The 23,706-nt window shown below is 49.3% G+C and overlaps 1 protein-coding gene and 1 long non-coding RNA gene across 9 annotated transcripts in view; one reads left to right on the forward strand and one right to left on the reverse strand.

Annotated features, from left to right (window-relative positions):
* Nucleotides 1–23,706, reverse strand: part of WDR25 (WD repeat domain 25) — a 137,956-nt gene that overhangs the window by 99,946 nt on the left and 14,304 nt on the right. The gene's annotated exons all lie outside the window — the stretch shown is intronic.
* On the forward strand, nt 4,366–9,217 carry LOC140843235 (uncharacterized). Its single transcript, XR_012120833.1, has 3 exons — nt 4,366–4,493; nt 7,371–7,524; nt 8,027–9,217. It is a non-coding gene; the product is annotated as an uncharacterized lncRNA (long non-coding RNA).

Genomic DNA, 23,706 nt, shown 5'->3' on the forward strand with positions numbered 1-23,706 from the left:
GGCATAAAGGCTACCCAGCTTCAGCCTGGCTCTCTGGCTGTAGAACCAGCTGCCATGTTGTGGGGAAGCCCAGGCCACACAGAAAGGCCACATGTAGTGCTCCAGCCAACAGAACAGCACAGGACCAAGCAGCCAGCCAGTCACCCTCAGTCACATGAGTGAACAAGTCTTCAGATGACTCCAGATCCAACCTTCAAGCCACCCCCACATGACACCAAGTGAAGCAGAGATGAGCCCTCTCCCCACTGAGCCCAGCCCAAACTACAGATTCATAAGCAAAATAAACATTACTGTTTTAAGCTACTAATTTTGGAAGTACATTATTATACAGCAAAAGATAACTGGAACACATGTTCACTGCAATAGTATTGCAAGAGATAAGAAGTAAAAACAACTTAATCTTCCATGAGTAGAAGAATGAGTCACACAGTGGAATACTACAAAGCAGTAAAAAATAAATGATCAGACAGATATATGCGCATACATGTATGTATGTGTGGGAAAATTGCAAAAACATAATGTTTAATGTTTTACAGATTATGAAAGGATATAAAGTGTGATGACACTTCTACAAATCTTTAAAACACAAAGCCAATACTACATATTGTTTACAGATAAGCACATGTCGTAGGTGTCAAAAGCATGCCTGCCAACACCAGGAGAGGGAGGTCGCCAAGAAAGAAGGGAGCCAGTGCTTTACCTATATATGCAATATTTTATTCCTTACAAAACAAAGAGGGACCCAACATAGTATGGCAAAATGTTAATAACTGCTATATCTGGTGGTGGGCCCATGGGAGTCTTTTGTTATGTTTATTTTCTGTAGGATTAGAGTAGGTCACAAATCACTTGTTTCTATGCCTGTCTGGCTTGGTTTATGCAATGGTAACAGCATGATGGCATTTCTGTGTTCCCTCCCCTCTTCCGGGGGCTCCCTAAAGGCCATGGCTACGCTCACAATCTCCCACTGTATTCAGTGGGTGCTCAATCCATTTCCCCTTGCAAGACCAACCAGAGGAACTGACAGGTCCCAGGAAGATTCTGCTCCCAACCCCGGTGCATGGGAACCAAGCAGAGAGCAAAGGATATGTTCTAACCCCAGGGGACTTCAGAGGACTAGAAACATGGGATGGAAGACAATCCCATTAAGAAAAAAGATGAGCTCCTTCCTAGTGCTGAGAGGCGCTATTCTCACTCTTCTGTCTCAACAGTGATAAAAGTTCAGCTATGGCCAAACGGTATGTCACAAGCACAGACAGATGCAAATGTGGCATGTGCAGACAAAAGAGGTAAATATCTCACTATATCGGCCCAAATACAGGCGACACTCTGCCTGGGGACCGGACGCAGGCAGAAACACAAAGAGTCATGCAGTATGAGAGGCGGGAAACGCCGTGAGAGGACTGACAGGGAGGAAGAGGTCGCACAGTGTGGGCGAAAGCCAACACAACCAAGGACGGCGGGACAAAGAGGAAACCAGCCAGGGTCTCTCAGGGCATGGCAGCACCCGCGAGCCAGCCATGGAGACAAACCGCCTCCTCCTGGAGAAGCCACTCTAGGCAGGCTTCCTACTACTTGCAGCCCAGTGCATTCCCAGTTGCCACAGTGGCGAACACTGCATGAGGGGACAACTGGCCAACCGTATCTTCCTTCTTCTACTCTGTCCTATTTCCCGAATACCATTGCCATAATGAGAAAATTTCCATTTAAGAAAAAAAGCTGTTCTCAGTCTTAGCTAGTAATTTCAGCCCTAGGGATCAAGCTTAAGAAAATAACTACACAGAAGCTAAATATTATGTGTGATGATCATCACAACCCTGCCTATGAAACAACAACAAAGACCTGCTGGAACAAGCCTTGGGGTTCAGCAATAGGGATACAATTTAGTAAATTGTGGCACAGCCACATGAAAGAAGATAACTATTCTGAAGGCTGTAAAAATGGGGATAGAGATTAAGCTTTAAAAACAGGACCCAAAATTATATATGAATAATGCCAACAGAACTGTAAAAAGTACATTTTTAACATAAAACAAGGGAAAGGCAGACACAAAGCCCTAGTGATCCGCTGCGGGCCAGGATGCACTGCCTGCAGGCCCATGACCTGCCACCGCCAGGCCTCCAGCGAGGTCGGCCACGCAGCCAGGGGAGGGAGACTGTCCCGGGGGTGCTGTGGGTGCACTGCACACACTCGCAGGGCACAGGCAACCCGCTCCTGAATTTCAGAGCATGGCCTCCTGTATACAAACTCCTCAGAAAATGTCCCATTAACTTCAAATATGCCCATTCTCTGAGGATTTCACCCAGGAAGAGTTTGTGAGCATTCACATCCCTGGCCCAAAATATATATAGCCTAGTCCAGGGACATAAACTGCCTGTGTTTCCAATTTCATGCCATTTGTGGAAGATTAGATGTGAGGTTCCACCTCCTTACCTGAGATGTTCTTCCAGCTATAAAAACAAGTCTCGATGTCAGTGTCTGAAATTACTTGCTCAAAATTATAATTATTATATTAATGTGGATGACTGTAAAACTATGCCCCAGCTTTCTAAATGAAAACACCAGACGCCAAATCTTCTAGAAGAAATTAAACTGTTAATGTGTTAAAGACTACTGCATCTCAAAGACATTACCATAGAATTTTCCCCCCATTTCAATAAGGCAAGATGTTGGACTATATTGGAAACCTCTGTGAATTGCCTAATTATAGTTAATAAGGTCATGAAATAGCCTCTTCCCATGAAATAGCCTTTTCTGTTTTCCAACAGAGATTTCAACAATTCTAAAAACTGTTCATTTGAAGAGTCCCTGAGAAGGCTATCACACTACAGGGCAGACAGCAGGAGCGGGAAGTGAGAGGTGGGAAGGAGACGGGCCGGGAGGCCACAGAGAGAAGGCCCCTGTGGAGAAGAACAACTTCCGCAGAGCCCAGCATTTCAGGGCCAGGCCCCAAGCCAGGAAAGAGGGGAGAGGCAGTGGGATCTGCGTGAGTCTTGGGTATGGAAGCCATCGCCCACCCCACCACTGGAGCCTGATGCTGGCAGGGACGGCACCTCCACTCACTCAACACGGTCCGAGGGGGTGCCTCAGCACAGACCCTGCCCCTGACCCCCATGGCTGAGGCGAGGGCCCCCTTGCTCTGATTGTTCATTTTTACTAGGTGTGTGGAAATTGGAAAGTCTGTGCAGGGTGTGGACATACAAAGCCACCAGCAGTGACAAAGTAGGACGGGACGTAAGGACTCAGTACACACCTTCATACCAACCTAAAGGACTCGCATGGCGCATTAAGGGTCTGGGCCAGCACAGGGGCAAGGGACCACCACGATAAGCCCGTGCGTGACAGGGGCGACGGAAGGGCGACGGCGGTGAGCAGGGGCAGCTCAGGGTCCCTGCAGGCAGGGACAAGGCGGGCAGAGAACTCAGTCGCAGCTCTGCGTCTGTCACGCAGGCAATCCCGCAGGGTCAGGGTGAAAGCAAGGCGCGGGCCGAGCTCCAGGCTCGCTCTCCAGCGCGGGCGGTCAACCGGGGAAAGCCTCGGTCTCTAGCACCCCCGTCGGCAAGAGGAGGTAAAGCCAGGCAGCTCTCCCCGCCGCAGGAGGCGGAGGCCCAGGGCAGGTCAGAGCAGGGAGGGCGGGGCTGGAGCAACAGCCTGGCGCTGCGGTCCTGCCCTGGTCGTGGGAAAGAAGCTGGCCCCCAACCTGGCCGCAGCCCCAGTTCAGCAGGTCTGAGGTGCCCTCCCGCCACCCTCCCTGGGTGATTGGGAGGCTGACCAAGCACAGCACCCCCTGCTGAGGGGCTCCTCAGGGCGCAGGGGCTTCCTCCCTCGGCTATGCCTGCACAGCTGGTGCCCACAGGTACCACGGTGAGGCTATGCGCAGAGGAATCAGTCACGGGACCACAGCAGAGTGGCCCCGGCGTGAAGCTGCTTCCCTGGGCGCAGGGGAAAGGGGGCGGGACTGGGGTCCCGGCCTGGCTGGCTGAGGCTCACTCTCCGGGGAAGCTGGACTGTCCCTGCAGGGACTCTTTCCTCCACGGTTAAATTATGCTGCCAAGTCACTGGTTTTCAGAAATAACGTGATACCCAGATCACTGGCCCAGGTCTTGCACCCGGCCGGCACGGATCTCCGAGACCAGGATCTGTGAGGGTGCTACCCCCTGGGGTGGCTGTCATGGTATTTCCTCTCCAGTTCAAGCCAAGCAGCTCACGACTGTCACTGTACTGGGTCCCCCACAAAAGCCCAAACATCTGCTGGAAGAGAGTGCCCCACAGTCAGTGGCAGCACCACGTGGCTCCTCGGGGAGGATGGCCCAGCAGCCCCTCCCAGCGAGCACGAAGAGTCAGTCAGGCGCTTGTGGGGCTGTGGTGCGTGCCAGCCTGGGGCCAGGGAGAAGAGCAACCTCGAGGAAGGTACAGAGAGAAGTGGTCCCTGGAGCTGGGTCCTCAAGGATACGCAGGACTTCGCCTGCTAAAGGAGGAAGGGGAGGATAAAGGTATGAAAGGTGTGTCACACTGGGGAACAGCGGCCAGGTCAGCTGGAAGGAACGCGGGGCTCACAGCACGGTGGCTAGTGACAGGACCAGAAGGAGGGCAGTGAAACAGGCCAGGTGGTCCCGGGTTTAGAACACACCCTGTACTGTTTGGGCTGCAGGCTACACCGCTGGGGCAAAAACAACAGGAGTTTGTCACAAAGGAGCGACACTCAGAATTTACAATAGGCAATTCCAGAAATAACAGAGTCATCATTTAGGATGTACACCAGGAAGCACACCAGGCGCTTCCCTGTAACTGATTCATACTCTTGCAACAACCATGAAAACACACATCCCACAGAGCCAAAGACCAAATGGCAGGGAGGGTGGAGAACGTGGCATGAATTCAAGAAATATTAGGTGAGTAGATAAGTCACAACTTAGATATGGATAGAACAGCAAAGGCTGAACCACGCATGCTCCATAAGGACTGCAACCATGTCTGGCTTATTCGTACTCTGTTCCCTGACACTAGATGATGCTCACCCTGGTAGATGCTCAATAAAGATTTGGGTGGTACCATTTACAGAGAAGCACAGGAGAGAAGGCCAGCAGCGGAACAAGGAGTTGTAGTATTCCACTGTATGAAAATGCTGCAATTGGTCGATCCATTCTTACGTTGATGGGCATTTGGTTTGTCTGCAGTTTGGGGCTGTTAGAAACAGTACCTTCATGAACTCTGTGTGGACACTTGTTTCTGTTTCTCTTGGGTAAATATTTAGAGGTGGAAGAGCTGGATTATATAGTAATTACATGTGTTCAAGTTTGTAAGAAACCACCTGTTTTGAAGAGGGATGTGGTACCACTTTATTTACATCTTTAAAAGGTCCCTTTGTTCCTGGGGAGAATAGATTGTGAAGGGCCTGCGAGTTGTCCTGCGAGTTGTGCTGGGGCAGCCCACAGGCATTACTGAGAACTATGTAGGCTCTGAGTTATTACCCTGATCTCAAGCTAACCAGTTAGTATGTTACCATTTCATACATACTAGCAGAAGATAGGAGATTCCTGGGTCAGAGACAAACACTATCTCTTACATACTGTGGTAGTAGCCAGGATAGGAATGTTGCACTGACTCTCCCTGTCAACATTCCCGTAGAGTGAGGTGGTAAGGGCCAGGGGCTTATATGCAGGCACCTGTATACAGAATGGGATGCACTACAGGAGGGGAATCCTGACAGTAGGCAGACCCAACCATATATAAAGGACTGGAAGTAAATCTGCACAACCTGTGTTCTGGAGGAAAACACTGTCTTTATAACCCTGGAATGGAATTAAGTCTACTCAAATAGAGACACTATCTCCATCTTCCAAAGCTGTTTGCTATAAAAATATCCTTGGAAAGATAGGTAAGAGTAACTAGCTGTTCATGGATTTGCTGAGAAGACTGTGCAGAAATGTGAGAGACCCAAGAACTATCTTCCAACAGGTGCCACATACATGCAATCAGCCTGACTCCTACCGCCCCCCAGCACACCTTCACCTTTATGCTGCCTGTGGCCTATCTGTGGGCATCTCCTCCCCCTCTCTTACTTGTTTAGAAAAAAAACTAACTTTTATTTGACAGTGCCAATGGGTAGAAGTGAGCCCTAGAGAACTAAAGAGGCCCAAAAGCTTCTAAGTCTTCCCAGTTCTGCACAAAGCACTTGGAACCATCTGGGACTCCCAGCAGCATCCAGTCCATCACCAAGCCTCAGCCATTCTGTCACCAAATCATCCCTCAGAGCCAGGGACTTTCCACTGTCCCCCCACCAACCCCATCTGGCCACTGGCTTCACTCACCTGACACTGCTAACGGCTAATTCACCACTCTCCCTCCTTCCGGCCCAGGCCCTTCACAATCTATTCTCCCCAGGAACAAAGGGACCTTTTAAAGATGTAAATAAAGTGGTACCACATCCCTCTTCAAAACAGGTGGTTTCTTACAAACTTGAACACATGTAATTACTATATAATCCAGCTCTTCCACCTCTAAATATTTACCCAAGAGAAACAGAAACAAGTGTCCACACAGAGTTCATGAAGGTACTGTTTCTAACAGCCCCAAACTGCAGACAAACCAAATGCCCATCAACGTAAGAATGGATCGACCAATTGCAGCATTTTCATACAGTGGAATACTACGCGGCAATGGAAGAGGGGTGAACTACTGATACGGACAGCAGCACGGACGCATCTCACAAACATTACATCAGGCGAGAGAAGCCAGACACACAAGGTTACCTGCTGTAATTCTATTTATATGAAATTCTAGAACAGGCAAAACTATTATCTAGTGACAGAAAAGCAGATGAGCAGCTGCCTGGGACTGGGGGGTGGAAGGAAGTGATTGACTAATAAAGGACACCAGGAACTTTCTGGGCCATGGAAACATTCAGTATCTTGACTGGGAGTGGGGGATGACTGCACAAGCATATAGACTTGTCAGACCTCACCCAACAGCATCCTAAAGATGGGTGTATTTTATTATACGTAAATTACACCTCAACAAAGTAAATTAACTTTTACAATCCTGAGGCCTATCACATCCCCTGAGGCCTCCCACAATCTGGTTCCTGCCTAAACCACCAACCTCAATTTAAACCACCCTCCCCTTTGTTGATATCCGAAATCTAAGGTAAACTATGGGGAATGTCCTCATTTTCCCCATGAGAAGATTAAAAACAAACAAAAATGGTTGGGGGCCATCTTGAATACATATACTTGCAGCGATATTGAAGAAATAATCAAATGTCTATTTATAAATAATTTATTAACGTAGATACACATGTATATTTAAAATCACCTACCATAATGAATGCAGAGATACTGTATTTTTCCGCTGCCCTGCCCTCTCCCTAGGCGTCCTCCAGTTCAGTGTCTTCGCCACTCCTGGAAACGTTCCTCCACCAGCTAAAGGGAGCCCTTCACACTGAGGAACAAATACTAAGCACCTTGTACCCAGCACGGAGCATTTCCACGGATCATTTCATTTAATCTCCACAAAACACATCAGGTGAATATCACAGCTGTTCCCAAACTAGGCACCAAGACACCCAGAGCACCCCAGCAAACTCATGGGGGTGTCAAAGAGTACTTTAAATCTATAAAGGAAACAGTGATATTTGTTGACACCGTGCAGACCACTAGCCATGGTAGGTAACCACCCTAACATCGGACCGCTCTGCATTTCTCCCAGTGACATCATACCATTGCCAAGCTGGGTTTTCAGTGGTTGCTGTGATAAAAGGCAAGCAGCACATGAAAATCAGTGCGGAAACGGAAATGAGGGTGGCGAAGCCCAACCTGTCTCCAGTGTGCGAGGACAGGTGCCCGCCCCACAGGTGTGGGGCCTTGAGGACACAAGCACTTCTTCGGGTGTCTGGCCCCAACTCCTTAGTGGACAGGATTATTGAGGCATTTGGGCCCAGAGAACTGTCAAAAGAGTTACTGTGACACTAAGGGCATGCGGACTGGAATCATCTGAAACCCTCTGCAGTATTTTCTTTATTTTACAGGTAAGGAACCAGGCACCAAGAGGCAGGTCAGCCAGCATCACAAAGCTAAGAAGCTGGAGTTTAAGCCCAGCACAGAGCAACTTACTTCATGAACAAACTTACCACTAATGGTTGACCAAAGACCACTTTGTTAGAGGGGCAAGTGGTTGAAACAAATTAGGCGACAAAGTATCAAAAGATCTGACTAAACTCCTACTTCAAAATTAAGAGAGTCCTATCATTTGAGAAACTTCTTACAGGCCCAACTATACAGGAACCGTCTTGCCTGGAAGGACAGCTTGTGCACAAGCCTGGTGTGCATCCCACATCTTGCCACCAACCTCCTCCCAGCCTCTGCTTGTGCCGGTCCCTTTGTTCACTCTGCTTCCCCAGCTGCCACTCCTGAGCTCTCCATCTCCAGTCTCAGCCTGCATGCCAGCTTTCCACAGGTTCTCCCTACCCAAGGCCATTTTTCTCTATTTCCCAGTAAACAGCACTTTGCAGTTTATACTTATCTGGTTAATGAATTGATTTATTAGACCATGAGCTAGGGATACTGGCCCTGGTATGGTGTCTGACATCCTGCACGTCCTCAGTGAGTGGGGGCTGATATTATCAATGTCCTTCCTCCCTGGGCCACCAGGGTCACAAACATCAGTAGAGAGGAGGCCTATGTTCCATGCCTGTCACCCTCCCCAAGGAGGTGGTCGAGCATATGCAAACTCCAGAGAGCCCCCCTGAGGTCAGGAACCAGCACCTACATTCAGGGGGAGGCAGCTCTTGCTTTTTCTTAATCTCTGTGGCTGCCATCCCCAAAATCTCTTTAAAAACAGCTTTAACTGTCTGCCCTGGAAACACAGAAGGGTTCTGGCCCACAGTATTCTTATTTTAAAGCACCTATTTTCTAAAATGGTAAACTTTTGCAGCTACTGAAAACAAAATTGAGAGAGATCTACGAGGAGGTGCAAGGGGGGCATGGGTGATTATTATCAACAAAACCAATGAGAGGGAACAAATGCATTGGGCCAAAAATCTAATAAAAAAAGTATGAGAATTCTAGCACAGCTCTGCAGGAAGCAAATCACTCTTCCGCATCCTCACAGACGATACACGGGAGAGGCGATTTATTAACCATGTTGGCCTCCACATTAACCTGTTTCCCTAACTACTTAACTCTTACCCAGGAAACTGCTTACTCAACTTGCATTAGGACATGCAGGGCCAATGCAGGCTTGCTATTCACAGCTTCAAATTCAATTTAAAGGGATCCCTGTTCCAATTTCCTGTAGAAAGTTACTCCATGTTCTAATACATCAGTGTCAGGAAATGCGGCCTTTACTTAATTTCTTCTCATTATTCATGCAACCTGGGATCACCCAGAGCAATTTCTCCTCTTTTGTGTGCCTAACAGCAATGATGGGGCTTTTACTTTTCATCTTTTCAAGCACCAGATGCTCTGATGTCACCTCTTCTCCCAAAAGCACACCCTTTAGAGACCCTTGAATAGCTTCCTGGGGAGGGGGGCTCTCTGCACAATGACATAGCATGTGACAATGATATTCAAGTTCAACTGCCAATATTCTAACTGATTCATATTCTAAAAGGCAGTGCAAAGTCAGCGCAAAGTTTAGCCCCGGGCCACCATGTTACCTTAGGCGGGACACATCTCCCAACGGCTTCAAGAACCCCTCACTTGTAAAATTACAGGCTGGGCCCGCATCACTGAGTCACTCGCCTGATAAGACATGAAGCCATTTGGTCAAAAGCAGTCATGTGAGGAAGCCCAGTCATGAGACAGATAATGCAGAGCTACTGTGGAGAGGGGGGTGGGTCTTGAGCACACCAGCCTACCCTCCACAGAGGCAGCCCCAAAAATTTTCCATCAAGGCTTCAGAGCCCCCAGAACACCGGCTGCAAACCACTGATCTGAATTATCTCAATAGGCCTCTCAAATAAAATAAGTCTAGTGCTCCAAATTTCCTTTGCACAAAACATTCGTAATAAGACTGTAATGGAAAAATAATTCATGCATTTTATTTCCTATTTAATGCATTTATGTATTTTCTCCCATGAGCATACATTATTTTAATAATCAGAAGAAAACAAACATTATTAAAAAGAAAATAATTCACATAGCTTTAAAAACAAAACAAAACAAAACACCCGAGGCACAGAGAAGACAGGCCCGGGAGGTTTGCGTACTTAGGTAGCGTCATCTGCCCACCTTGGCAGCTAATTACTTTCATCCCTTTAGAGTAGCAAAATATCACCGGTGTTTGGAAAAGGTCTGATGAGTCACCAAACGCTCTGTGGCTCTCAGCTGCGTCACCGAGTCCTGTGCAGGCTGTGTAAATATTCATAATTCCCCATTCATTCTGGGCTTTAGAGACTGGGGGAGCGGAAGGGAGCGGAGCTGCAGGGAAAAAAGGTGACACTGCGGAGGTGGGGGGCTCAGCACAGTCCCTCCTGGGCTGTGGTACTTAACAATAGAGAACTTGACCTTCCCACATCTCAGGTTTCTTCAGCCTGAACACCCACACACAAGGCTGAGCAATACTGGAACTCAATATAAGTAAAAGTGGGTTTTCAGTAAATGGAAGCATTTTTAAGCCCCCAAATTGTAATTACTTTTATACTTAAATCCTGGGAGTCTACATACAGGGGCAGGGTAGAGGTAAAGCTATCCAGAGTTGAGTCATTTTGTCCTATCCTAAAGGCCCAGATCATCACAGGAAACTGTGGGTGGGGGGTTCCCCCCAATTCCACACACACCAGTCCACCAACTTTCCACGGCCCCTAGTTCTACAGAAAAAAGTCTAGATTCACCCACATGCCTCACCAAGTCCAGACCCCCCACTACAGACCATTACCACGCCCCTCCCAGTCCCTGCAGTCCCCGCACCTGTGCTCTGCTCCCACCAGCCCTCAGCCCGCACAGCCTCTCTCCCGCCCCTACCACCAGCTCAAGTGTGTTCTCCCCAGCAGCACAGGCTCTTCCTCTTTCCTGCCCAACACATGGTTTGCACCAGTCAAGGGTCTTCCAATGGCCCACCTCAACTTATTTCATCTAGCACTTCAACCTCTCCGAGGAGGGGAGGTCACATCTCTGCCCTCACGCCAATCTCCAAAGCCCAGACTCAATACAGCAACACTGGGCATTGGGGCCTGTTGGGGCACTGAAGTGTGAAACTGTGGTCCCCTCTCTTAATAAAGGCATGCTCCAGAGCATGCAGAAGGAACACAGCCAGAGCGCCCAGGCTACATGTGCTCCAAAGGGCTTCTCTGATTTGCATGTAATAAGCGGCCACCAGCAGCAACTGCCCTGGGAATGCCCCAGCTTCCAACAGGGCCGCCCCCCGGAAGCAAAGGGAAGCGAAGGGGCCTGAAGGCATCCATCCAGCCCGCCCCACCCGCGGACCCCTTCCAGAACCCAACCAGGGCCACCCAGGCGGCCAGCCTCACTCATCTAAGCCAAGCTGATTTCCAATCCCCACCTCACCTGACTTGGGAAGATGGCTAGGGCTTTGAATTAAAAGCTTTTCCTCACTGCCTCCTGAACTATGAGAAGTACGTGGGGAGTAAACAAGGGGGTCATTCATGTCAAAGGAGACGATCACCCCCAAACATGCAAGCAGGTCAGGAAGCATCTGAAGGCGGCTTTTCAGGAGTACAGGACACAATGCAAACCGAATGCCTGGGCTCTGAGTGTGTCACTGCCGCCTCTCTCAGGAACTCTCTGGCTACTATTAAGATGGTAACCGCAGGCTCAGCCTGGCACTGGATCTTCCACCAGAAGGACTTCAGCAAACTTTGTGTCCCATGCTTAACTCGCTCCCCTTCAAGGCTGCCACCGCTGTTCTCGCTGCCCTTCTTATATCCCTGAACTGTCTCATTGCCCCTCCTTGTTCCAGGAGCAGGAAACACACCTGTCTCACGCTCCTCGGTGAAACCCACATCATCACTCCTGAACAGTCCACCTGGCCTCCAAAACCAAGTGCCCCAGTGCTGGGACGTGCCTACCAGTGTGCTCAGAATGGCGGCTTCAGGCCCACCTGCTCTGTCCTCTTTCAACATGGGCCCACATATCTTGATTGAGCTGGAGGCTCTAAGCCTTGGGAGAATCCAAACATCTGATTTACACCTTTGGGTCGGCACACGGGAGTGGAAAGAACACAGGCTTGGGAAGTAAACGGTCCTGGACGCCAGTCCCAGCTCCACCTCCAGCTCTCAGCATGCTCCAAGGCCCTCTGAGGCCCAGGACCGCCACTGCAGGACAGCCGTGCCATCACCAACCAGCTCAGAGGTTTGGGGAGGGTCGGTCGTATATACGATGCCAAGCACTGAGCTGGGTACATGGTGGGATCTCAGCAAATGCGAGTTGTCACTGCTCCCAAAATTCGCTCTCAGGGAGCCATCCACCTTGAGTTCTTGTGGTGCCAGACACAGCCCGTGGCAAAGTCCTCACCAGCCTGGCCCCCTTCTACTCACAGCACTTCATGAGTGCTGAGCCAGGCCAAGGGGAATCGACATGATGCTCCGTCTGGCAGTGCTGGTCTGGGTCCACCAACCATTCTTACTCCCTGGAAGCCACCGGCTGCAAACTGGAATTCTGCTCAGTGCAATCATCTCAGTGGAAGTCTGAGGGCCGAGCACTTTACGTGCGCTTCAGTTAGGAGAGCAGGCTCCCTATTCTAATTCTGCTTCACTCCAGCCAGTTTCACTCTGGGCATCAAATTGGTCCCTAAAATGCTGAATTAATCAGCAATCCATTAATGGCATCACACCTCCAGGTTGATTTTACATTATCATCTCAAACTGACGCCTATATGGGGCAGGAACCAAGAGTTACCATGCCTGTGCCTGTGCCAAGCTCCAGGTACTGCGCAGGGCTACCATCTCAATGCACATAAGCCCTGCAGGCAGGAGGGGCACCAAACCACGCTTCATGAGAAACAGTGGGGAGAGGCAGGAGGCCTCCCCAAGCCCCAGGCAGGGAGGCTCAAGGACAAGTCTCCCCAGCTGCTTCCAGGAGTCCCACTGATAAGTCCTAAGGCTTTGCCTCTAATCTCCACCCTCAATATGAGGCCATCCATGCCTTGGTTCAGAGCGCATATGGCCAGGCCACTCATTCAAATGAGCCCGAGTCAGCTCTGCTCCTTGCAGGGGGCCGGGTGCCCCCAGGATGCACACAGATGAGTGAGGAGCGCCTCCTTCAGAACCAGTGCAGTGGACCTGGTAGTACAGGTTCAGGGGAGGCAGACCCATTTTTCTCTGTACATCCTTTGTCCCTTTTACATTTTGTTCCAAATTTGTCTATTTCTACTCTTAAAAATAAATTTTTAAATGAAATAAGGAAGAAAGGGTTTCCTCCCCAAGGAAGTTTACAATCAAATAGGAGAGAACCAACCACCACACATCAGGCATTTCTGACATGGAAGCCCTGAGGTGGGCAACTCAGCTGTCGGCTCCTCAGAGAGGGAAGGACGTCCACACCTAAGTGTGCTCTCCCGGCTGGCCTCCCCAAGTGCCGGCCGCCGAAACCTCATCCCCAGGGCACTTATTGCATCCCGTGGCCCTGCTCCGTGGCGCTCACAGGTGCTAGCAACTTCTCTGTTTGCTTAATGACTTCCTGTGGAGGTCACACACAAACCCAGTTCAGAATCAAGAAAGTTCTTTCCAGTGGCTCTGGGGGACAGATTTGGGAGAACACCTGTAATTCTCTCTCATTACCTCCTTCAGCGAAAGTCAGTTTAGAGATCACAGAACCACTCGGCGTAAAAGGACCTTAGAGATCACAGTTGGACCTCCATGTTTTTCAAACGGGAAGCTGAAGCCCAGGCTGGCCTGGCTTGTTCAAGGTCTCAGCTGGTGAAAGGCAGAGCCACACGTGGACTCCTGACCCGACGGCCAGCGCACTGCCCTCTGCTTCCCCCGTGACCCACCTGTCTTGTCCCTGTCCATTGTAATGACCCTGCAAAGGAGTGACTCACTCACTTTCCCACATAATGCCTGTAAAGTCAGAGGGTTATTTTTTTCAGGAAAAAGTAGTAACAAAAAACAGGGGGGAAAAGTGTCTTAAATCCTTCCTGACATGATGGATGGAAAGCTTTTGGGCGTGAGATGGAATGGTGTGTGATTATACTGAGGTAATAATGGCTGTCACATGTCAGGAGAGCAGATGTCACTACCTTTTGACAGAGGGCACTTGGTAAGCAGTTACAATAGAAAGCCTTCCCTTCACTTTCTGAGGGGTAGAATAATAATTCACCTGAACTGTCAAGATCTGTTCCAGGCAGTGTCTGTGCAATAAAAGGAGGGGCAGAGAGCCCCCTGTGCCATCACAGGTAGTCATGGGAGGAACAGTCATAACTGGGTTTTAAAAGCCTCCCACGATCGAGCATAAGCACTTTTCAGCACTTACTGCTCCTTTGCCAGCACCCACTAGTGCCACTCATACCCAGGAAGATGCACCAGGAGAATGAGCCCCTGCCAGGAGTCTGTGCTAAGATGACACCCCAGAATCCCAGAAAGAAATGGCAAGTGCCAGCAGGCAGAGGTAGGGCTGCACTAAGGAGCAGAGAGCCTCTCTGGAGGAGAGACTGGAGGGCCAGTTACGGTGATTAATCACCCTGCTTCTTATCCTCGCAGGTGCCTTTCGGTTCCTCTAAAGGAACATGTTTTTCTCTTAGAAAGTGCAAAGCCAAAACAAGAAAAAAATTTAAACAAAAAAATTTTAAAGGACCAAGACAGCTGGGTGGCACAATGCTATGGGGAGAAAGAATGGTCGACTCCAGCAGGGGGTGAGGAAAGCCATCCAGGGGAGGCAGCCCGGAAGAGCAGTGCCCTGCCTCATGGGGACGTGGGGACACAGGGACGTGCACCTAGGTCACAGCCGCCTGGCCTGTGAAGCCCAAGACACGGGGTTGGAAGTCCCATGACACTTGGAACTTGTGGGCAAGACTAACCTGAGCCTCCTGAAGCTATGGCCCCAGAAGGCGGTGAGCAAGGAATCGTTCAATAGGCGGCCCAGTGGGGCTGAGGCCACCGAGGGGGCCAGGCAGAAGCGCAGCAGGGCTGCAGCTGAGGAGGAGGGGAGAGGCCCCCCACCCCCACCCCACCTCAGGAACGGAGCAGCCGCCAACGCGCCCTGGAGGCCCAGAGGAAATATTATTGCAAGACAAAAACTGAATTATGAAATCCGCAAGCAATAATTAGTTTAAATTACTACTTCTACTTGAATAATTAAACACGCTTATTTTCACTCACTGATGTTTTATTCATTACCATACATCTTTCCTGAAAGTTGTTTTTAACGTGAATATTCTTTTATTTGAAAAGATCCCACAGAGATTTACTATGCTAATTTCAAACCTTTCTTTTAAAATAAAAACAACAATAACAACACTCCAGATAATCATCCATTAGTGACTGCTGTGTGGGGTCCATTATCAACTTAAGTCAGAGCAACTGGCTGGAAATATGGTGGGTTGTTGCAAAGTTATTCACACACCATAGCTTCCTTCCTTTAAAATTCACTACTGAAAGGGTGACATTTAAATAAGCTCAAAATGATTATGAAAATAAAGAGACCCAAGTGCAGCAAGACCAGTTAAGTGCAGACGGAAAACGCCTTTTGCTTTTTATCACACCCTCTATTAATGAAAATATTTTTGCATTTCCACAAATAATGTTTGGATTTTATAAGTCTTATTTTTACACCCCTGAGCCAGGATACCCATAAGCACAGTAATAAGGCTTAAGGTTTTTATTAAGCAGTGTTACCTTTGGGAATAAGTCCTAACTTAAGTGTAATCTATGAACTAACTCCTCCCTGCTTGGCTATTAGCTGGTGCCAGGTGAACGGCAGAGCTCCAAATCCCGGCTAATGCCAACGAGACAGGCCTAAGTCAGAGCCTGAACAGGGGGGAAAAAGGCTGCCGCCACCGTAAAGCAGCTCCACTTGGGCGCGGAGGCCGACAGCCCTCCGAGGGGACCACAGAGCCTATTTATGTGCAGCCATGAGGGTTGCTCCAGAACGGACAACAGCTGGACTCCCTGGATTTGGACGGCAAACACCAAGGACTGTTATCGTGCCTTAGGGCGCGTGCACACAGACCCCAGTGCCTACTCAAGGCTGGGCTCCTCGAGGCGAGGAGCACCTGTCTTGAACTGGCAAGTCCTCACTGAACATTTGTTGAGTGAAAAAGAAAGGGAAGATTTTTTAAGGCCCCAACTGTATTTCCCTTTCACCCAACATCCTTTAGAAGCAGTTAATCATCCATCCCCGGAATTCAACAAATGTATAGAAGCCCTCCCACGTGGACCTTAAGTCACTTGCAGAGCCTACAGCGTCACCAGCTCTCATTTGGGTTTTTCCCTCTGTTAATATAAGTAAATTCAGCTGAGTATTTTGCACACAGCTGCAACAAGTTCCGCAGCACTGGGAAAGTGGAATAAATTTTGAAGTTTCCAAAACAAAAATGACCATTTACTGAACAGAATCATGAGTGGTGGCACCACTTTGGCCTCTGGAAAATGAAGGGACTCCAGAGGCCACAGGCCGAGGCTTAGCTGATTCTAGAACTCAACATTATCTACATCATCATCACCAGAAGCATCAGGAAAGCAGAGCAGAGCTTCTGCTGGGCTTCTGTTACCGTGGCAACAGCTTCTCTGGCCTGTCACAGGGAAAGGAGAGAAAGAAGGGAATTGAAACTGGGAGGGAGGGAGAGGAAAGCGAAGGGAAGGCCGGTAGGGGTGGGCCGTGGCGCAGTGGGAAAAGTAAAGAAAAAGAGGGGGACAGACAGAAAGAGAGAGAGAAGGAGGAAAAGAAGGAAGGAGTGGGAGAGAAGGGAGGGAGCATCACAAGCAGGGGCTGTCAGGGACAGTCACCTACACATATGCACCTATCTGCGCTCAAAGAACGTCCTAGCTGTATCCTTAAACGGAACACAGCTCACCTCTCACTTACTGCCTCCAGACACACTCAATTATCAAATTCGCCGCAGGAGAGCTGGGTAAAAAGTCAACGTCCTGCTAATGTCATCATGAGCCCAAAGGTCTGGCTGGATTAAATCCAGAAGGCAAAAAGAAAAGGCATGGAGACCTGTCATCACTGAGTGGCGACCAGGAAGGCGGGGGCGGCTGGTGCTCGATGAGGGCGGGTTAGGCCTCGGGAAAGCACAGACCTTCTGCTGGTCTGGCTCCTGATTCAACAAGGAAACACGTCTTGAAAGTGGACACCCAAAGGCGTCCAGTCTGGACCTGGCTGTAGGGCAGGGGCTGTGTGAGGCGTGGGCTCAGTGCGAGGAACTCAGAATAGGCAGTAGGGGAAAGATTCAGTCCACAACCTGCTCGCCCTCCCGCCCCGCCCAAATCATTCACACAAAAATAAGAAGAGCTCTAAATGAGACATGGGATTCTGGATTGGATCCTGAAACATAACAGGGGCATTAGTGGGGAAGCTGGTGAATCCTAATAAAGTTTACAGTTTAGTTAACAGAGTCGTGCGAATACTAATTTCTTAGTTTGGAGAAACACACCAGGGTTATGTAAGACGGGGGTAGCTGCGCGGAGAGTATTCCGGAACTCTCTAGATTGCTTCTACAACTCTTTAAATCTAAATTTATTTTTTTTTAATTTCAAGAGAAAAATAACAAGGGCTGTTTAAAAACAAGACTCCTCTTTGTCTAACAATGATTTATCTTTTTCATATAAAGCCAATGCCCTTGACAGGGCTTAACTCTCATAAAGTTTTACTGGAATGCTGGCTGAAGCATTACAGTGAGAGCTGTACTCCTGCAGCAAAAGTGAATTATTAGACTCAAAACATGTCAGCGGCGTCCCTTCCCTCTGAAGCTAGGATATGAGGAGTGACATGTTTGCATGCTTCAAGGAGCAGGGGTTCTACCGGCAGAAACAGAACAGCTCTGAAGAGCATGCCCGCCCTAGACAGTCTCACTCCCCTCGCCTCACGTGTACAGCCCGTCAGCTTCACCTAAGGGCCTTGCAGTCGGCTGACGGCAGCACACTCCTGCGTGTCTTCCCGCCTTCACATAGGCTATTCCCTCTGCCCGAATGCTCTTCCACCTCTCAGCTGCTGAACAATTTCTACCCACCCTAGTGACTCTCACTGACACTCTCTCCCTTCCCTGAGTTGTCCTTTGTGTCCATAGCATTTTATCCTCCACCCAGCAAAGCGGCTCTGATGCTGCCACTGTCAGTATTTGTCCACCTATTTCTTTTTCCCAAAGTGACCAGGAGTCTTTCAAAGAAGGGTAATACCCTGTATTTATCTCTATATCCCACTCCCATCCCTGGCCCCCAAGTCTTGCAACAAATGCTGAATGGATGAAGTACTGTAAGTCAAGAATACAGGTAATTCTTTTAAAAGAGAAAATACCAGAAACAACTTTCCATCTCCTGTTGAAAGGTCAAAAAGATTCTATCTGTAAGAAGGGAAGGAAGCAAGCCCTTTTAAAAGAAATAGATTTTGTTACAGAAGACAGGTCCATTTCCACAGACAGCACAAGCGCTGCGCAAGTGTCCTCTTCCGACCGGGAAGCTGAAAAGCTTTTCAAAGGTTTTGGTTTCCTTGACAACAGCATTGCTAGAGACAAGCAGGGAAATAATTAAAAAGTATGTTCCCTTCACTTCAAACTCTGTGTTTTTAAGCAATGATGAACAGGCCACGCTCAGTGTGGACAGTGTCAGTATAGATAAAGCGGAGGGCATGCGCGTGGGGGCACCCCATCCTGCCACCCCCTCTGGTGGCACCTCCTCTGAACGCTAGGTCCAGAGCGAAGGACCTGAGCCATCTTCCCAGGATGGCATTCACCATGGGAATCACAACCCGTACGGGTCAGATCCAAACAACTGCATATTCCAAGTGCCAGGTCTCAGGCCAAATGCCACTGCGTTTGATCCCTGCAGCAGTTCTTTGAGTTGGCAAATATTATTATCACCATTTGGCAGGAGAGAAACTGAGGTGCAGAAAAGCGAGTAACAGCCAGGCACCCTGGCCCAGGGGCCTGTGGCCCTGCCACACATGAACTGGTTAGGGTGACAGCTACAGAAATACCCCAGCCTCTGCTCTCACCCTTGATCTCATCACAGGGCAGCCAAGACACGGCCCTGGAAGAAACTGACTTTCCTCTGAGTACCATGGTCCTGCCAGCCCACATCACCATGTGAGGCCACTTGTGTGGGCTCTGCTCAGGCAGCCAGTGCCGGGCATGCCTTCAGCCCTGCCCTGGAGCTACAAGAACACACAGAGAGAGATGGAAGGTGCCAGCCCAGTAACAGTCGTCAGCCCTGAACTTAATTTATGTGCCTCCTTCTCATTTCAGGGTGGTTTTTCACGGTCTGTTTTAACAGTTTTACTATATTCTTATCTTTTATTGTAAGCTTCCTCAAATCCTTCTGGATTTATGATTTATAAATAAATAATAAATAAACACATAAGCTACAGGCGTCAGCCCAAGCCCATTACCTGTGAGTGTGAATGCAAACATTTCAACAGATGGGAACAATCACAGCTTTGATTTAGCTCCCAGCTAGTCTTCAAAGCCCTTTGCAAGGTCTGGCCACCCCACGGGGACGCTCCTGCACAGGCCAGAGGTGGGGGACAGGGGCTAAGCCACATGGACAGAACCACCCCTGGGATTCTCTATACCCAAGGTTCAAGGAGGCCCACAAGAGTGTGGTAGACTGAGCATATGTTAGTCACTCTTTCACAGGTGTTTTTTAAGTACCTACTATGTGTTCAGCTCTCCTCCAACAACTGGAGATACAAGGGAAGAAAACAAATACCCTGCCATCGTGCAACTTACAGAGTTCGTCCCCCCTTACAGATGAACTGATTGAGACTCAGAAAGATTCGAGGCCTCACCCACACTCACAACATGACTGCTGGCTGGAGTTCCTAAGCAGGAACGTGTCACAGGGCCACCCCAGGACGCAGAGGCACAGAGGGGCAAGCCCAAGTACCAGCTCTGTGCACAGGACCCACACGTCCTTCAAAGCTCTTCTCTGATTCTCACTTCTCTCATCTGTGAAGTGGGCATGAGGCGGCTGCTGTGGCCAGTGCCAGCTGCATTCGGAGTGTTCACTGATGCCTGGTACTCTCCTCGGAGTTGAGACCTCAGAAGACTGAGATGGATGCTATTATCCCCACTTCGCTGATGGAGAACTAAGGTCCCAAGAGTTATATACCTTACACGAAGCTCCACAGTGAGAACGCTCCAGGGCTGGGGTTGAGTCCCCCAGTGGGACTCCTTGAGCTCGGTGGGTCATGCCCACCTGTGGGTGAGTGACATGTAAAGGCCCGGTGTGCTGCCCCACCCGGCACAAGCCCAGGGAGCCTTGGCAGGTCTCGTGCCTCTGGCAGTCCAGCCCCAAAGCCCACGACAGGTCCTGAGGGTTCCCCTTGGTGGGCCCAACACTGCCCAGGCCCACCCTCACCAGCCGCCTTACAGCAAGGTGGTCAGCACAGCACAGGCCTGTGCCCCCTACCAACCAGGCTGCTTAGCACCTCATCCTTCAAGACGCAGCTCAACCCTGCCCTTCCTGAAGCCTGTCCTGTCCTCTACCCGACCCCTGACAGACCCACCCATTCCGCTCTGCATTCCTATCCCCAACACAGGTGGCCCCTGCAGGGCCTGTCACATTGTCACACTTGAGTCTGTTTTGATGTCAGTCCCCCACTACTGTTCTTGCCAGCAAGGGTGTGTCTGGTCCCCCCAAGACCAAGGCCTACACAGACGCAGCACATTACATCAGTGGCTGGACTGACAGATGGCCAGACAAAGGACAAAGTGGAGAGACCAGTTCTGTGGCACAGATGCTGAGGGCCGCCTCTCTCACGCAAGCCATGGCACCTGCTCTGCGGTGCTCTGTGGCCCTCGCTGCTCACCGCACAGATGGAGAGCCTAAAACGAGGCCCAGGGGATTCACTGGCCATACAGAAGCAAGTCCTGAAGGCCTGGCCAAGCCAAGCCATTCCCCGAGTCTGGCACCTCAACCGCAACGTCACACTGCTGAGCCAGAAACCAGGGAGCCGCATCTGGGGGTCCCAGGTTCCTGGAGAGGCCTGCTGGCATCAACGGGTGCACACCCAATTATTTGTTCAAGGAATCAAGGCAACTGGAGGCAAATTGGATTGCAAACCTCCCACGCTTAAGAACATGGCTTAGGAGGCAATTACAGAATAAACCCTGGCTTGAAGTTCTTGACAATACCTTCCTTTTTAAGGGCTTTATAGTTTGCAAAGTGGTTTCACACATCTAACCTCCTCTGATCCTTACAGCTCTGGGAGGTAATTATTTCACAGATGAGAATACAGAAGCCCAGATTTGTCAGGGGAGGGATGGGCCTCCTTTGTTCTGAATACTTACTGTGCCAAGCACCTGGCCAGGCTTGAGCTGGGGCCAGGGGTGCCGTATTTCAGGGCCAAGCTCAGGGCACTCTCTGGAGCAGTGCACAACCTCCCCGGGGGCCCTAGCCACAGGCACACACCAGTCCAGAAGGGGCCTTAGAGTCCTTGAACCAGGCTTGCACCCTCTTGCCAGCTCGCTGGCAACATGGGCTCCAACCTGCACTGAACACGGCCAAGATATCTTTGCCCCCTTTCCAAGGATCCAAGGAATCCAGTCCAGCTTTCCAAGGAAAGTCCTACCTCATATTGAGTTGACCTCTGCCTCCTGCAGGTTCCACAGAAAGACCTGCTTTTGGTCTACAAGCAAACCAGAGTGCGTCTCATTCCCCTTCCCCACCACCACTGCCAGCGCCTGCGGACACCTGCCAGGTCCCCCAGCCGGTGCCCTTCACCGGGTTAACGGCGTCACGGCATGACTCCAAGGGGCCAGGACATTTCGGAGCACACGTAATAAACGGAAGCAAAAGAATAGGAAAAGAGACCAGGACAAAAACAAACAACTTTTCTTACCCAAAGTTACAGTGAAAACGTGTCTTAATTTGTGTTTTTGTACCTTTCAAAATAACATTTCTACTAGTTCAGAGAGAGACCACTCTGTTTATAAAAGCTCTCCAGTTTTCCCTCCGTTGTCGGGCTGTGTAAACACAGTGTGAGCTGGGAGAGGGAAATTGCTACTTATGAAACTTTTGATGCTAGCATGTATGGGAATTAGAATTCTAACCTCAGCAGGTTAAAAATGTTCGGAAAGCAATTTTGGTGTTAGTCTAAATAATTATAGAGCACACTCACTTAGATAAGGGCCTTTGCCCCCTCAGGGCCCAAGGGAAAATTCTAGGCGTGATGGTTAAGCAAAATAGCTGGTTATTGCGCAGGCTTTGCAGTGGCGATGCAAACTGGTGCGATCCTTTCAGAAGCAATCTGACAGGAGACGTAGCCGGACCCATGGAAATGTACGACCCTTTGACCCAGTAGTCCCACTTCTGGGAATCAATCTGAAAGAAATAATCTGACAGAAAAGGATTTCATTCATGAAGATAACCACTTCAGCATTATCTATAATAGCAAAAATTAGAACCACCTAAGTGTTCGAGAATGACTAGGAAAATTACAGTTAATCAACTCGATGGAGCATCATGGAACCAGCGAAAATCGTCGGCGCTCTGAGGCCGCAGAGACGCCTGGTGGGCTTGCAGCAGAGGCGGCTGGGAGAGATGCAAAGTGGAAAGAGCGAGCTGTGAAGCCATGTGCGCTTGGTGGAGACACGGCCCATTCCAACCAGAAACTGATGGGAGCAGGTTAAGAGGATAGTTGTAATTTTAGGGTATGTTGAAATTGGGAGATTTTTTCCAATCATTTTGCAATGCTCTGAACTCATCTTCTCAAAGGGCAAGAGGGAGGCAGGGGACCGAGGGAGGCTTGCACCTTCCAGGATGGTGTGTTGGTCACACAGTTTGGAAGTGTAACCATGCAGGAGGACGTGGTGACACAGCTGGGGCTGAACCTACACATATATCCACCAGAGCTGGGATGTGACGCCTTTCTTACCAGTACACACATACCCCAAAATGGAACTGCGGACCTAAATAACACCGTGGTTCTGAAAACTTGTGGTTCTTTTTAAACTCTCTAAAGTTAGTGAGGCCTCCAAAGAGCTGCTGTTTATGTGGGCTATATCTATCCATATTTAGCATGTTAGAAATTAAAACTGAGGATGTTTAAAATATTTATTAATGCATGTAAAAGTAACAATAATAAACACATTACATGTTAACATAAGTAACTTTTATCTTATGAAAAATAAGGACAGAAGAAGCAGTGAGAAGGTGTTGTTTACATCTTTGCCACCCCTTGAATAGCTGGCTTAATACAGACAGCTGGGTTCTCAGAGCTCCTTCTGTAAGTAATCCAGTGCACTAGTCCCTTAGCCTCTGGAAAACTGCATGTACACTCAGGAAAGAATGAGAGTGAAAAAGGCCAATAACTTGTAGGTACCACAGACCCCATGATTTTAAATTACATGTATAGTTGGAACTCAGCTATGTCAAAATTTATTTTTAAAGACTGGATGGAAATATACTAAAAGGTCTAGTCATGCCTCTGGGTGGAGAGATAATGGGCAATTGTTTTCTTTATACCTTCCTGCTTTTTCCTTAGTGTATCTGTGTATCTTTTATGGTTAAAACAACATTTATTTTTTAGAGGCATGAGTTTGGGTGGCTGTGGTGTACCTGTGCCCTGAGGAATAATCTGGATGGGAGGAAGGTCA

Source organism: Manis javanica, chromosome 8, assembly GCF_040802235.1.
Source record: "Manis javanica isolate MJ-LG chromosome 8, MJ_LKY, whole genome shotgun sequence".
Lineage (NCBI taxonomy): Eukaryota > Metazoa > Chordata > Mammalia > Pholidota > Manidae > Manis > Manis javanica.